Raw genomic sequence first — 12,862 nt, 5'->3', positions numbered from 1 at the left:
GCAATCTGGAAGGCTTGTGGGCTATCCAGAGTAAAAAAAAGTGGTCAGAGCAGTAGCAGACAAAAGGCATGAATGAGCATCTCCATTTCCTGAGCGGGACTACTGAAAAGGAATTTATTGAGGTTGCGTGGGCAAGGGTGTGGGGGGAACATGAATTGGGCAGATGTTCTATATGACTGTCAAAGGAGAGGGATTGCTCAGAGGTCACCCCCAGGTTTCTAAGAGCGGGATGAAAGATGACAGGAAAATCAGCATATGGTGGCAGAGTGAAGAAGACACATTTATATCCACTGATGAGCAGGTCTTCACAGTTATACCATGTCAAAGTGGACAAGAAAAATAACGATCCAATGTATGGTCAGCGTTGTGAGAGCTCATCCTGTTTAAGATCTTTTGGTCGTCTTTTATGTAACGGTGTCATGTCAATATTAAAATCCCCAGCCCTGACCAGTTTTTTTATTAGTCTAAAATGTTCAGATGAAAACAGGGCCGGAGGGCAAGTCGGAAAATAGTTAAAGACCCAGAGAAATTGCTTTACACGGAACAATTTGCCAAGTTGGAGCTCAACAAAGACGAAAGCATCCGAAACGGTTATTCAAGACCACAGCCAAGCCACCATTGTGACTTCAAAGTTATTAAAGATAATCAGGCAAAACTCAAAGGGTATAAATTGGAAATTATGTTGCTATGTTTGCTATAGTGCAGACACGTATTAAGATCTGCACTGATGAAGAAGGTGCAGAAAGTGATGGACAGCCAACTCACCTCATGAATGTATCTTTATAATACACAATTTCCTCATGACAGGGTGGAAAAAAAAAGTTAGCCAGGACAAGTGATTTCCATCTGTGGCAGGATGTGAACTTCGACTTAGGATGTTACTTATTCAACACCATGAAATTTCTTATCGCTTACTGAGAAAGAGTCGGACGAAAGAACGGGCGGGCAGTGGATGGATGGATGGACGGACGGCTAACAGTGATCATATGCATATGAAAAACCAAGTATATTTTCGACTGCTGAATATTGTACAAGACATAGATGTCACGATATTTGTATACAGTGGCTGTCATACATTCCGATCATCAAATCCTCCCTCGTGATATTTCTCCCAGTGTTGTTTGCCTCGTTTGTGCTTTTCTTCCATACCCTCCAGTCTGTCTGTCACACTATGTGTATTTCAAAGGAGATTATTTGCTTGATTTAAGCACAAAACAAATAAAAAATGATGATTTTGCCTTAAAGCTAATCTCACACCAAGCATAAACCCATCTCCTGTCTGCCGCCAGTAATCAAAAGTGTTGTGTGACTATTTGGCCCCGCTTGCCATCAGCTGCTCAGACCAAGCACAAAAATGCGGTTCTGTTTTGGATTTCAGGACAAACACTTGCTTCTTCCCGCTGACTCACTCGTCTTCCTTCTCTCTACACTCCCTGGCCTCATAAACTTTGCTTTTTCTCTCCCTTCTCTTGCTCGTTCTACGTTTTCATTATTTAGCACCTGTCGAGTTTAGAACAGGAAATCTTGTCGTGCGAACGGTCTGACGCTTGAAACACAAATACAAGCTGGAATCCGGACTGAGCGGCATACTTAAGGACACTGACGCACATCCATGGTGCTGTGTAGTATACGGACACGCTGGCCACATGCGCACGGTCCTGAAATTTCAGATTGTACATTAGTTAATGTGGAAAGACATCTGGGCTGGATTACCGCTACACCTAATGACTATTTCATGTCAGGAGGAGAGCAAAGGGAGAGTGGAGCAAAAGAGGCCAGCCACTAAATACACGCAAGAATTCTTTCGTCTCTGCTGTCCTTTCTGTGTCCTTGGTTTCTGCAACTTGTCTTCGTGGCAATTTAGTTCCAAATTTCACATTTTGGTGAAAGCACATACCGACGGGCCAAATTTGAGCTTTGGGTGGATAATGCTCAAAGTCAGAAAAGACCTGATTACCGGTGGTGTGGTGCTGTATTAAGGGGGATTTTTCCTTCCTGATTTGCTCAGAAAACAGTCGAGTGGACAATTATTATTGTTGAACATGTTAAATATTTCCATCTGCCAAGCACTGAGTTCATCTTACTCTGACTGTGATTGGAATTGCTTTTTATTTTGCTTTTTTTTCATGGGGTTCCATTGTAATGCAACCATTACCATAATCCCGGGTTACCACAGAAGGTAAACAGTGTGGTGGTAAAAATATTAAAAATATGTTGATGACCACAGAACTCCAAATGAAAGTTATCATGATGCAGGAAATCCAATGAATTGAAAATGATTTCAATCAAATTCCTGCTATTAATTAAAATGGATGAAGTGGCCATTATCTGAAGCGACTTACCATTCCCAAACACGAGCAGGTAGTTTATTGCTTTTACGTTGAAATAAAGCTGCAGACATACCCCAATTATTTCAATGAAAATAATCTGTTACATCATTGGAACAGTAACCGAGTGAACTTTTGATGATCGTTATATAGCCATAAAGCAGAGATTTGATTGAATCTCAGGGTTCATCTGTGAGAGGGTCAATGGGTATAGAATAAAGTACAATCGAGATCACAATTGAGAAGGTTGTTAGCTTTATGTTCTATGCTCGACTGGCTTTAAGAGGAATCTTGCTTCCACAAGCACTCAACACCCTCCTTTCTATCCCCACTCTCCAAGATGACATGAAGACGACGTTACAGTCTCGCTCGCTGTTAAACCGCTGCAAAGCACCAAGTGTGACATGATGAGCGCGAACATATTAATGGGGAATCTTGAAACCCCACAACGTGGTTAAAATTCTTTAGTGTGTGACATGTTAACGAAAGATTCTGAAGACGTGGCAGTTTTGCAATCTGTGCAGTATTATGTCTATGGTACTGTAGAGTATGTTTCTACTGGGGTAGGGGGTGCACGATGCACAAGATTTTGCTTAATTTATTTGTGAGACGTAGTCTGGAATGTACATTTTACTTTTGAATGAATATAGTAACAGTAAACAAACTACTACTATGATTAAATGAATATACACAATACGTTGGCAGGGTCTTATGAAACTAGTAAGACTTCAGTGGCATTTGTTACACAAGTTCACATTTCATGCTCGATCAATGAAGGTTTTATGATGGAAACAGTTGGACAATGGAACAAATTCGATTATCCACCGTTTCCTATTTAGATGATGTTAAAAAGTTTATTAAATATAGTGCACATCCTGCGTTGATTAAGATTTTTATGAAAGAGATCTTATCTTTCTTTTTTGGATACAACAGCATGTGTTAAAGTGAGGGGCAACAGAGCATTACATTATTCCACTTTGTTCCCCCTGAAAACTTCCCCTTGGAGAACTGTGCCGGATGTTGGATGCAATGATGGATGATACATAAACATATGGGGTATATGAAGGCTGTTTGAATGCAGGCCCCTCACCCCCATGAGACAAGAGCCAAATTCTCTTTTCCACTTCATAGTCAGTGGTCACATGAAAAAGACTCCCAGCCCGACATTTGGCAATTAAAACCATATTGCCGTGTCTTTGTGCATCCCTTTTGTCAACACTCCTTGGTGACGTTCAGTGACTTCAATCTGAAGCCCGTCAAGGCGTTCATGATGGGCTTCAGATCGATGCCTGACAGTCGTAACCTGAGACATTATGGATTAGGAGATCATTTTTGGTCAACAGCAAAACACAGCAACTAGTTAAGTTTTAAAACGAACAGACTCGTGATATCGGTGGATTATTTGATTATTATCTTTCCATAGGACGAAACCCCAAGTGCTCCAAAACACAGTGTATCGTGAGTAGCGAGTCTACCACAAGTCAAATGTCTTTTCCACGTCCGAGCCTACGGCCCAAATTCTTTATCTGTGCATCTGAAAATGTCATCTTGCTAATGGCCGCTAAAGCTGCCGCTCATATGTACTGTACGTCACATGCTTCCTGCCCTGGAACTAAAGCCCCAAAGCTGCCTAGCATTGTGCATTTGTGTGAGTGTGTTAAACAATAGCCGAAATGCTTTAGTGCACATGCAGCCACTCACAATGTAGATACGGCATTAATGACTAATTCTCATTGTTCTTTGTCTGTATGCTGGTTCATGGGACAAAACCTCACTTGTGCATGTGAGACGCAAACACACTGACACAAAGTGAGGCACACCCATCCCAAAGTGCAGTTTGTGGAGGAGGATGCTCTCTGAAGGTGAGCCCCAAAGGATTCGCTTTATGTGTGTCTCTCCTTTCAAGTCTATAGCCGAGTGAGCATATTGCCAACTGGCTGTGGAAAACAATGAAAAGCATAATACTGAGACAGCTAGCTTTTTTGAAACAATAGTCATTTCCCATCACTGTCATGTGTGTTTGTTATTGTTGAATTAAATATTTGGGAGACACTGATTTTAAAGAAGTGTGGGGGGGCGGTTGAAAAGAAGGATGGGTGTAGCTTTTATTCAAAGGAGGGGAAGCCAAATTGGAAATGTGGCATGATCCCACCTCCCCTCTGGGACCCCTGAGTCAATTAGCTGGTAGAGCTGCCAAGAGGATGAGTAGCCCGGGGAGGGGGTCGAATGCTGGTGGGAACGATAGTGCTCTTAGTGAATGCATCAGCAAGAGAAATTTAATGTGTAATATTGAAATGTTTTCATTTCAACATAATTCTAGTTAGTGGAGTGGTCTATGGACCATCTAATGAAAATTTGCAATTTTTTTTAATTCATCAGAGGGTAGTAAAATGAGCTATACAAGCCACACTTGTATGGATGGATTGTGCTTTTCTTGTAAAAACTGATTAGGCGCGTAATATATTCGAACTATAATGTTGCTCCATGGCCGATTTGGTGCGGAACTTAACTGCATATCTTTATATAATGCTTCTCGCTTGTGGGAAATGGCAACCAGAGTCACTGATGCGCTTTTGAGCCCAACACAACAGTAAAACAGAAAATGAGCAGATCAACAGAGAGGATCTCTGCCGATAGGTCTTATGAGGCAGAAAATTCACATCAAATTAAAACCCTAGATTTGCCGAGCAAACAATCTTGAATGACTTTTTGTCCAACTCAAGTGAAAACCTCAATGAAATGAAATCCTACCCGATGTTGGTTCAGTCAGAGAGGAATTGACAGGACACCGGGCAGGCTTCACTAATGCACAAATCACCACCGGGAGCCATCAAAATGGAGCTTTACTGACATGCCATCATCATTCCAATAGCAATACAAGTGTTTTTTCTTTTTCCAACTGTCATTCCAACATCTTAGCAAAGAATTGAGAGCACGACATCAGGTGGAGATTGATTTGACAGATTTAGCACCAAAAATATAAATCTGTTTTTTCTCATCAATTCCTGCTCATTGTAGATTTAATGTTTTGAAACCTTCAGGAAGCCCATTTCCAACCCCACACATATGTGTCTATTCTATTAAAGGGGTCCACAGACAGTTATGAGTCATGAACTCTGTTTATGTTCTTCCCGGGTTGTAAAGATAAGTCAAAAGGTTCAAAGTCTATTGTTGTCAATTATACCTGCTCAAAATGTTACAATGACACGTTGAAGAAATTTATACACGTGGATAAGCTGGCTGTTGGGTAGTAGAATATACTTTTTTGGTACTCACTGTACATTAGTGTTTGTGTAGTAGTGGATACCAACATGAGTGTTTGTGTCATCTACATATATACATATATGTATGTATATTAGAGTTCATGCATGAAGTCAGCCTTTGGGGGGGCTGTTGAGAAAGGCTATAAAGCTTACAAGCTAGAAACTCAATTAACAGGATATACGTATGTACTATAGTTTCATATTGTGCTACCTAACTCACGACTTGCATCATCTTTGTCTTTGTGGTGTGGATGCAGTACTTGTGCATACGTGTGTGTGTGTGTGTGTGTGTGTGTGTGTGTGTGTGTGTGTGTGTGCAAAAAGATGGCAGGTGACTTGAGTGACAGACTAGTTGGGGGTGAGGAGGATATGGAGGCAGAGGCGCATCCCATCTTATCTGACAGGCACACTGCAGAACAGCAAAATCCCTTGCATAAGCCCCTGGAGCTCCCCTGTGGGACATGCTGTGCATGTGTGTGTGTGTGCATGCTTGCTCTGGAACAGACAGTTACTGAAAGTATACGGGTGCTTGCTTATGTGTAACATGAAGTGTGTGTGTGTGTGCACTTTTGTGACAGGGAGAGTGAGAATCTCGTTACTTTCCCCATCGCTGTGCGGAGCTCCCTAATTCCTGCTCACCTTCAACAGTACATCACTGCTCAAGGTGATCTGACAGGACAGTCCCAGCACCCTCCCCCTCCTCTATTACACACAGCAACAACACACATGGATCAGACCAGCGGTGTGTGTATAACTTTTGCTTTGCAAATGAAAATGTGTTTTTCAGTTCTGGGTTCCCAGATTTTTGTTTTGGAAAGGATTTCCGTTATTTGCTGAAGTCACTGTTTTGTTAGGCTTACTTTTCTATTAAGCGGAGCTTTAGTGCCATCTTTTGGAATCTTAGTGTGAAGGAACAATGTTCAGATGACATCTCGACTAGGAGACAATGTTCTTATATATTATTGCTTTTTAACTTTGAGATGTCTAAGCTAGTGCTCCCAATAGTTTTTTTTTTTGTTAGCCCTGACCATCATCCACTGATGGAAGTGAAAGGAAATTCCGTATTTCAGATTTCCAGCACTATTTCACCGTCATAGCCTTGCTGTCTTGAAAGTGTGTTTGAGGTTTCATTAAGCCCCTGTAGCTTTGCTACAAGTAACACATCCATCCTTCCTCTGTGAACACTAGGCTGATGGTGAAGAAAGATTGGCCAGTGTGGCCTCAGCCCAACCTTAACCTCAGGCCAATCAGCAAGTTTAAATTACTATATTTCCTTATCTTTGACAAGACTGTTAATGCCTAGGGCTGACCCTTCACCTCATTCATGGAAATACTCCTAAATTAATAGGGAAAAAAACACACTATCCATTGGAGTCGGGCTATTAAGGCATTTACGCCTTGTCATCAAATTTTACAGTTCAGAATATATGGTTTTCTGTCTGTAGACCCTCTAGCTGAGATGAGTGACGTTCGTTTTATGGATGTTTAATCAAGCTCAACATCTTTACACACAATGCGGTTTTGAGCATTTCTGCAGCCCCTCCCTTTAAACGATTACATTTTCAGCTTAGAGTTCTACACATCAATTAGATTCTTATCTACACTTGTCACCCAGAAATATGCTTGCCTCGTGTTCCTTTCTGTGACCTCAGGTTCAACTCATTTGTTATCATAATATTCCAGGTGTGTATCTTATTTACACATATCATATGACAACGGTAAAATATGACGGCCATTATGTCGCACTCGACCGTTAACCTACTTGCATACTTCATGTTCAGGCTGTAGCGTAACCAACTGCGCAACTGCGCAAAAGTTCAAACTCACCACTGTGATGTATTATTTTTGTTACCTCGCAAGTCGATAATTGGATAATTGGTATATTTGGAAATCTCAACTGATTAATAATGGCACCTCTGTTCTTCATGGGACCTTAATCCAGGATCGCTAACTAAAACAAACAAAAAAAATCAAACCCAATTACAAAGCTCTAAGAATTGTTTTACACTTTTATGCAAGCATTTCTCAAAACTTCTCAGTCACAGGTTCAGATTTGCCCAGGAGCATGGAACACAAAGTACTTCCATTGTTTTTGTTTTGTCTCTTGCATGGTCTTGTGAAGAATCACCTTCAAGGTCTGGTTTTGTAAACTCCCATGGGATACTACCTCGAGGCAGCGTTCCACTCTGCCTCTCTTTCCCCATTACACTATAATGCAGCCATCATAAAATTGCTTTGGCCACATGAAACAAAACTCACGTGTGACTCCTCTCACTTTAATTGAATTTGTGCTGATTTTCTTCTTTGGAGGAGTTCAATTGGTCAAGTGTGAGTATGATCGTGACCCAAATCACCCCGCAGTCTGAGCGGTCCCAAACCTATTCAGGCATGGTTCAGTTGTAATTACCAAGAAATTGGACCTCAGGCCTTAACCTTCTAACGGGATTCACAGTATGAGGCATCATTGCACCTGCCTAGCAATTTACACGGTGGGTATACTATTAAATTGCTACATTTTACGTCATAAACTGTATATTATAAACATAAGTGGGAAATTGCAAGCCACATCAATATACATAAGGACGTGGCCCAAATCTGACATGATGTTTTTTGCCGCGGGCATGACGGATAAGATTGTATCTTAAAAACAAAACAAAAAAAAAAAAAAGTAAAAATAACACATTTGACATTCTTTATTCACTAATAGAATCTTATTAGTACATAGGATTAAAAGAATGCATGGATGAATAAATAAATGAACCCAATGAAAGTTTGATGCAGCATGAACAGACTTTTGCTTTTTATTTGACTGAGAGAACAACTGACTCATCTGTCCCATCTGGCTGCATCGAAAAAAAAAGTCAATATTTCAAGACAGTCAGCACACTTAAATATTTCAAACAAAGGGAACTTGACACTGGATACAATCTCTCGCTCTCTCTTTCGTGCTCTCTCTCATTTATATATATATACACATACATACGTCATACACAAACACATACATGCAAGAATAGATAATAGTGGCAAAGATGTGTGTGGCCAGTTAGAGGCCTGACAGAAGAGAGTTAGGGAAGAAGGTTAATGGGTTTTCACAGCGAGTAAGGGGTTGAGATGGGGGTTAATGGCTTTTAGGGTGTGGTGGTGGATCACTGACATTCGTGAACTAAAACATACAAGTTACCTTGGCGGTCTCAGCCAGCAATCAGTAGAGGCACCTTGAACCCATACAGCAGGTTAAATAAATGTCTGCTTTGCTGCAACAATGTGAACACAAGGGCCAATACATCATGTGAGCAGGTGCACAATACGGCCTGTGCTTCAGAGGTTATGCCAGTCTTTTATTTTGCCCAACAATCTCTCACACTTCCGGCTGTACTTTGACCTTGCTTTTGTTTTCGTGGAAAATATGAATCGTTCTATATTACCTTTACCCCAATAATGCATACTATAACTCTTTGATATGACTCTAGCAAAAATTCAACATTCCAGAAAACACAAGCGTCTACGATTTGTGTGTGCCAAATTGGAAAAATCCATTGGAACTCCTCTTGGATTTGAGATCTTGATATACAGGCTATTACAAGATCCAACCACAATAACATTATAAACAACATGAAGAGATAATTGTAAAATTACACAACCTTGACTCTAACACAAAACAGATGAGGTTTGCAGCCAGATCTGTCACAATTGTCAACTAAACAAAGCTAGGTCATCAGTCTTTTTTTTGTTATGCAATGCTTTGAGGTCAGACCAGGTGAACTCAAGTGAGCTATTTTCTACATCCTTGAATGCAACATATAAAGCATTCTACACTGCAACCTTATTTGATTATTTAAATAACTGATTAATCGATCGATTAATTGTTGAATATTTGGTTGATTATTTGATGAATATGATTTTTTTTAAAAACACTTTAATTTCCATCACACAGGAGACAAATTGGTACTGCAGAAAAAATAAACTAATGCTGATTCAGTTACTGCTTGGGTCGGTAGCGTGTCGGAAAATAGAACAAAAATGCTGATCGTTGTTTTCGAAAGCGCGACATAATAAAACACTATCGCATTGTCTCTGAACAAAGTGTATAATTCCCTACCCAAATAGGAGCTTTACCCAAGTGAGTCAATCTCAATATGTACAATTGCTCTGTTGCGAATATGGGCTTGTGTGGTATGATAATGGAAGGGTTACAATCCAGGTCAAAAATGGCTTTTGGTGGGGAATGTTACAAAGACCAGCAAGACCTAGGATTACAACGCTGAATAGGTGAGTTGACAGACAAAACACACACCTGCAAGCCCTCCTACAGGGTGGGAAAACATCAACTAAGGATGGGAAAAGATGCCGATTCTTTGCTTCGCATGGAAAACAACATACACATGAAACTTTATGATGGGAGATGATCGTAAAAGGTGGAGAAGGGGATAAAGACCCAAGATGTGGATTTTGGAGCTAACCATCAGAAAGCAACAAAGGTTCAAATTGAGTTAAGGGGTTAAAAGTGGCAGAGGAGCTTAAGGCTATGATGTCACAATACCCACGCACAAATCCAGAACAAAAGTACCGCAAATCAGTGCTGACCAATGCATCTACAGTGATTCCATGAAATATGCGTTTACTTTGTTCCGTGACCAGGCTCGTAACTCAGATTTTTTTTTTAGATCATCTCTCGCGAATGAAATCTATAGGAATGTCATTACTTTTTAGCTTGTGGGTATTGTTATATTGAATGTCTATGTGTGTTGCTCCAATATTTGTATTCAAATATGGTGCTTAAACGTTTACGACACTGATGCTATTTGCTCGATCATCAATGGTGTTTTGTATTGGTTAGCAGCATTAAATAGACCTTCCTCAATCAAAGTTATTTGGTTCCTGAGTAAACATCAATTGGGAGTGAAATTTAAAAACTTGACGCTTCTGTTTTGATTTGTCAAAGTGCTGAGTTGAGCTGAGTTCACTGCCAACCTGCGGCACTCGTATCTAAAATTTATGGTTGCAAGTGCTTCTGGAGATTGCAATGTCCTGTAAGGACTTGTACTATCAAATTCAGTCCATTTTTACTCAAACTCAGGATGTGGTTGGACAGATGAATCGAAGGCCATCCAACATTTTCATTTGTTTATTCACAAGTGGTTATGGGTTTTTTTCCATGCTGACTGCAAGTGCTCCAGAAGTGTTACTCTTCTGGGTTTTTGTTTTTTCCCCCAAAATGCGACTTATACTCGAGTGTGACTTATAGTCTGAAAAAAAGCAGTAATTGTCAAGCTTAAGAATTCAAACAAATAGCAAGCCTAGCTGTGACTTTAGTTCTCTCAGCTATGAAACATCAAATAATGCATACAATTTCCAAACAACCATCACAAGTCATTCATATTTTTTTCCGATGATGTTTAATGTGACTTAGCAAAACTTTAATCAAGTTGACCTATTCCGTCAGAGCAATAGAATGGAGATATTGAACACACCTGCACACACCTTCACTATCTCTCTCTCTCTCTCTCTTACACAAACACGCACAAAACTTCCTCCATCAGTTAGTCATTACAGACGAACCTCTGCACGACAAAACATATAAGGCAGTTGATATGAAAGGGCAAAGGCCCAGCAGTAAAGGTATGTCTCACCTTTGTCACCAGAAGCTCCTCTGGCTTGTGTCGTCAGCTCGTTCTGACTGCCCCTAGCAGGTGCCAATTACTCCACGAGGAAGCAAAGGGGAACTGTATTCTGAATAGATATTTTCTAACTCACTACTATACTCCTTTCTCAGAGTCCTGCTGGGATTTTTACAGCTGCATAATATTTGCCTTTGCGTGTATGAGTGGACACAACTCCAAAGGCTCCCGGAATTCCCGGAGTCCTGTGCCGGGAGAGCAAGCGTGGTTTTGCTCCTCTCTGTCCTTCCTCTTGGAGAGAGGAGGGGGTGGGACGCCACACAGGAGCGGATCCCGGCTATTTCGCTCCTTCCTCCACCTTTTTTCTTGCTCCCACCTTTTTTCTAAAGCCCCATTCCCATTTTCCCAACTAGAATCGCACACCTTCAGGATATAAAGAGAAGATTCATTTCACTGGAAAAATGACCATACGAGGTAGCCCTCAATAGGCCTAATAACTATTTTAAAACACCAATATGCAAGCCTGGCCATTACAAACAAGCAACTCCGTTTCTGTCAAAATGGCCTTGTGCAGACAAAACTTGACTCAAATGCTTAACAAGACATGAAAGCAATTCAACGTGTGACACACACACACACAAACACGCACCTCTTCCAGCTGCACTCCACTCCACTGCCGTCGCTGTCTAGAGGTGAAGTGGCTCCTTCACTGTCCTTGTGTGGCATGTTTAACACAATGTCAATTGTCTTCAACCCCATTTGGATCTGGTACACAGCTGATACGTACAAAGATGTCTCCTTTAAAGTTTCCCAGTGGAGCCTTGTACATTGATGACTATTTCCTTGACTTGGATTTTCAGATAATTGTCTCTGGAAATGGAATTATTGTGGGCGGCACAATGCATAATTTAGTTCGAACATCTGTCTCGTAGCTCGGACAAGCATGCAAGGTTAAACGAAAACTTTAAATGTTGTTTTGTCTATGCTCCGTGATTGACTGGCGACCAGTCCCGGGTGTAACACGCCTCTTTCGAGTCCGCTGGGAAAGGATCCAACTCACCCGCCAGTGGTAACACAAAAGGACATCCTTCTTGCACTTTTATAGCCTATTTAGAAATATGCTTGCTCATAATTAATTCATCAGTTATTGATGTGCTTCTTCTATACTATCATCTGACTCACACCAAACAAATGTAGGAAGCACATTTCCCGCCATTTTATTCATTAAAGAAAATAGGGGATGTCTTTATCTCTTTGTGCTTCTCTATCTGGGGCGCCGCACGTACGTTCACTTGACCCTGCCCATCTCTCCTCTGTCATTGCTAACCTTTCCTCAAAGGAGCCTGTGGTTTTCTTTTTTTCATTTCGATTCCTCTGCGTTATCTGAAATGACTCATCCCTTGTAAATCATTTTTCAGGGCTACATTACTTTCATCCATCTTTCCTCTGCCTTTAATAGTTAAACATCAATTTACAATTTTCCTTGAGTTTTGCATCTCTGACCAAATCTCTTTTTGTGGCTTTTTTCTCTCCCTTACATTTCACCTTCTTTTAACTAGCAACACGTGCACATACGTCACTTGTGCTAAACACGTTTTTTCTTGATTTCAGCCATTATTGTGATTCTGTGCCAAACACATTGATTGGTGTCATG

The 12,862-nt window shown here is 40.8% G+C and overlaps 1 protein-coding gene across 2 annotated transcripts in view; it reads right to left on the bottom strand.

Annotated features, from left to right (window-relative positions):
• The window catches only part of sema3b (sema domain, immunoglobulin domain (Ig), short basic domain, secreted, (semaphorin) 3B), a 47,213-nt gene extending 35,180 nt beyond the window's left edge, over nucleotides 1-12,033 (bottom strand). Inside the window, exon 1 of one of the 2 annotated variants that reach the window (XM_061301451.1) lies at nucleotides 11,858-12,033. The gene's annotated coding sequence lies outside the window, so the exon portion shown is untranslated. Of the gene's footprint in view, nucleotides 1-11,220; nucleotides 11,809-11,857 lie in introns of those variants that run through there. The other variant, XM_061301443.1, reaches the window with a different exon arrangement.
• Between the last annotated feature and the right edge of the window lie 829 nt (nucleotides 12,034-12,862).

This window comes from Syngnathus typhle, linkage group LG2, assembly GCF_033458585.1.
Source record: "Syngnathus typhle isolate RoL2023-S1 ecotype Sweden linkage group LG2, RoL_Styp_1.0, whole genome shotgun sequence".
Lineage (NCBI taxonomy): Eukaryota > Metazoa > Chordata > Actinopteri > Syngnathiformes > Syngnathidae > Syngnathus > Syngnathus typhle.
This window is presented reverse-complemented; position numbering and strand designations above follow the sequence as displayed.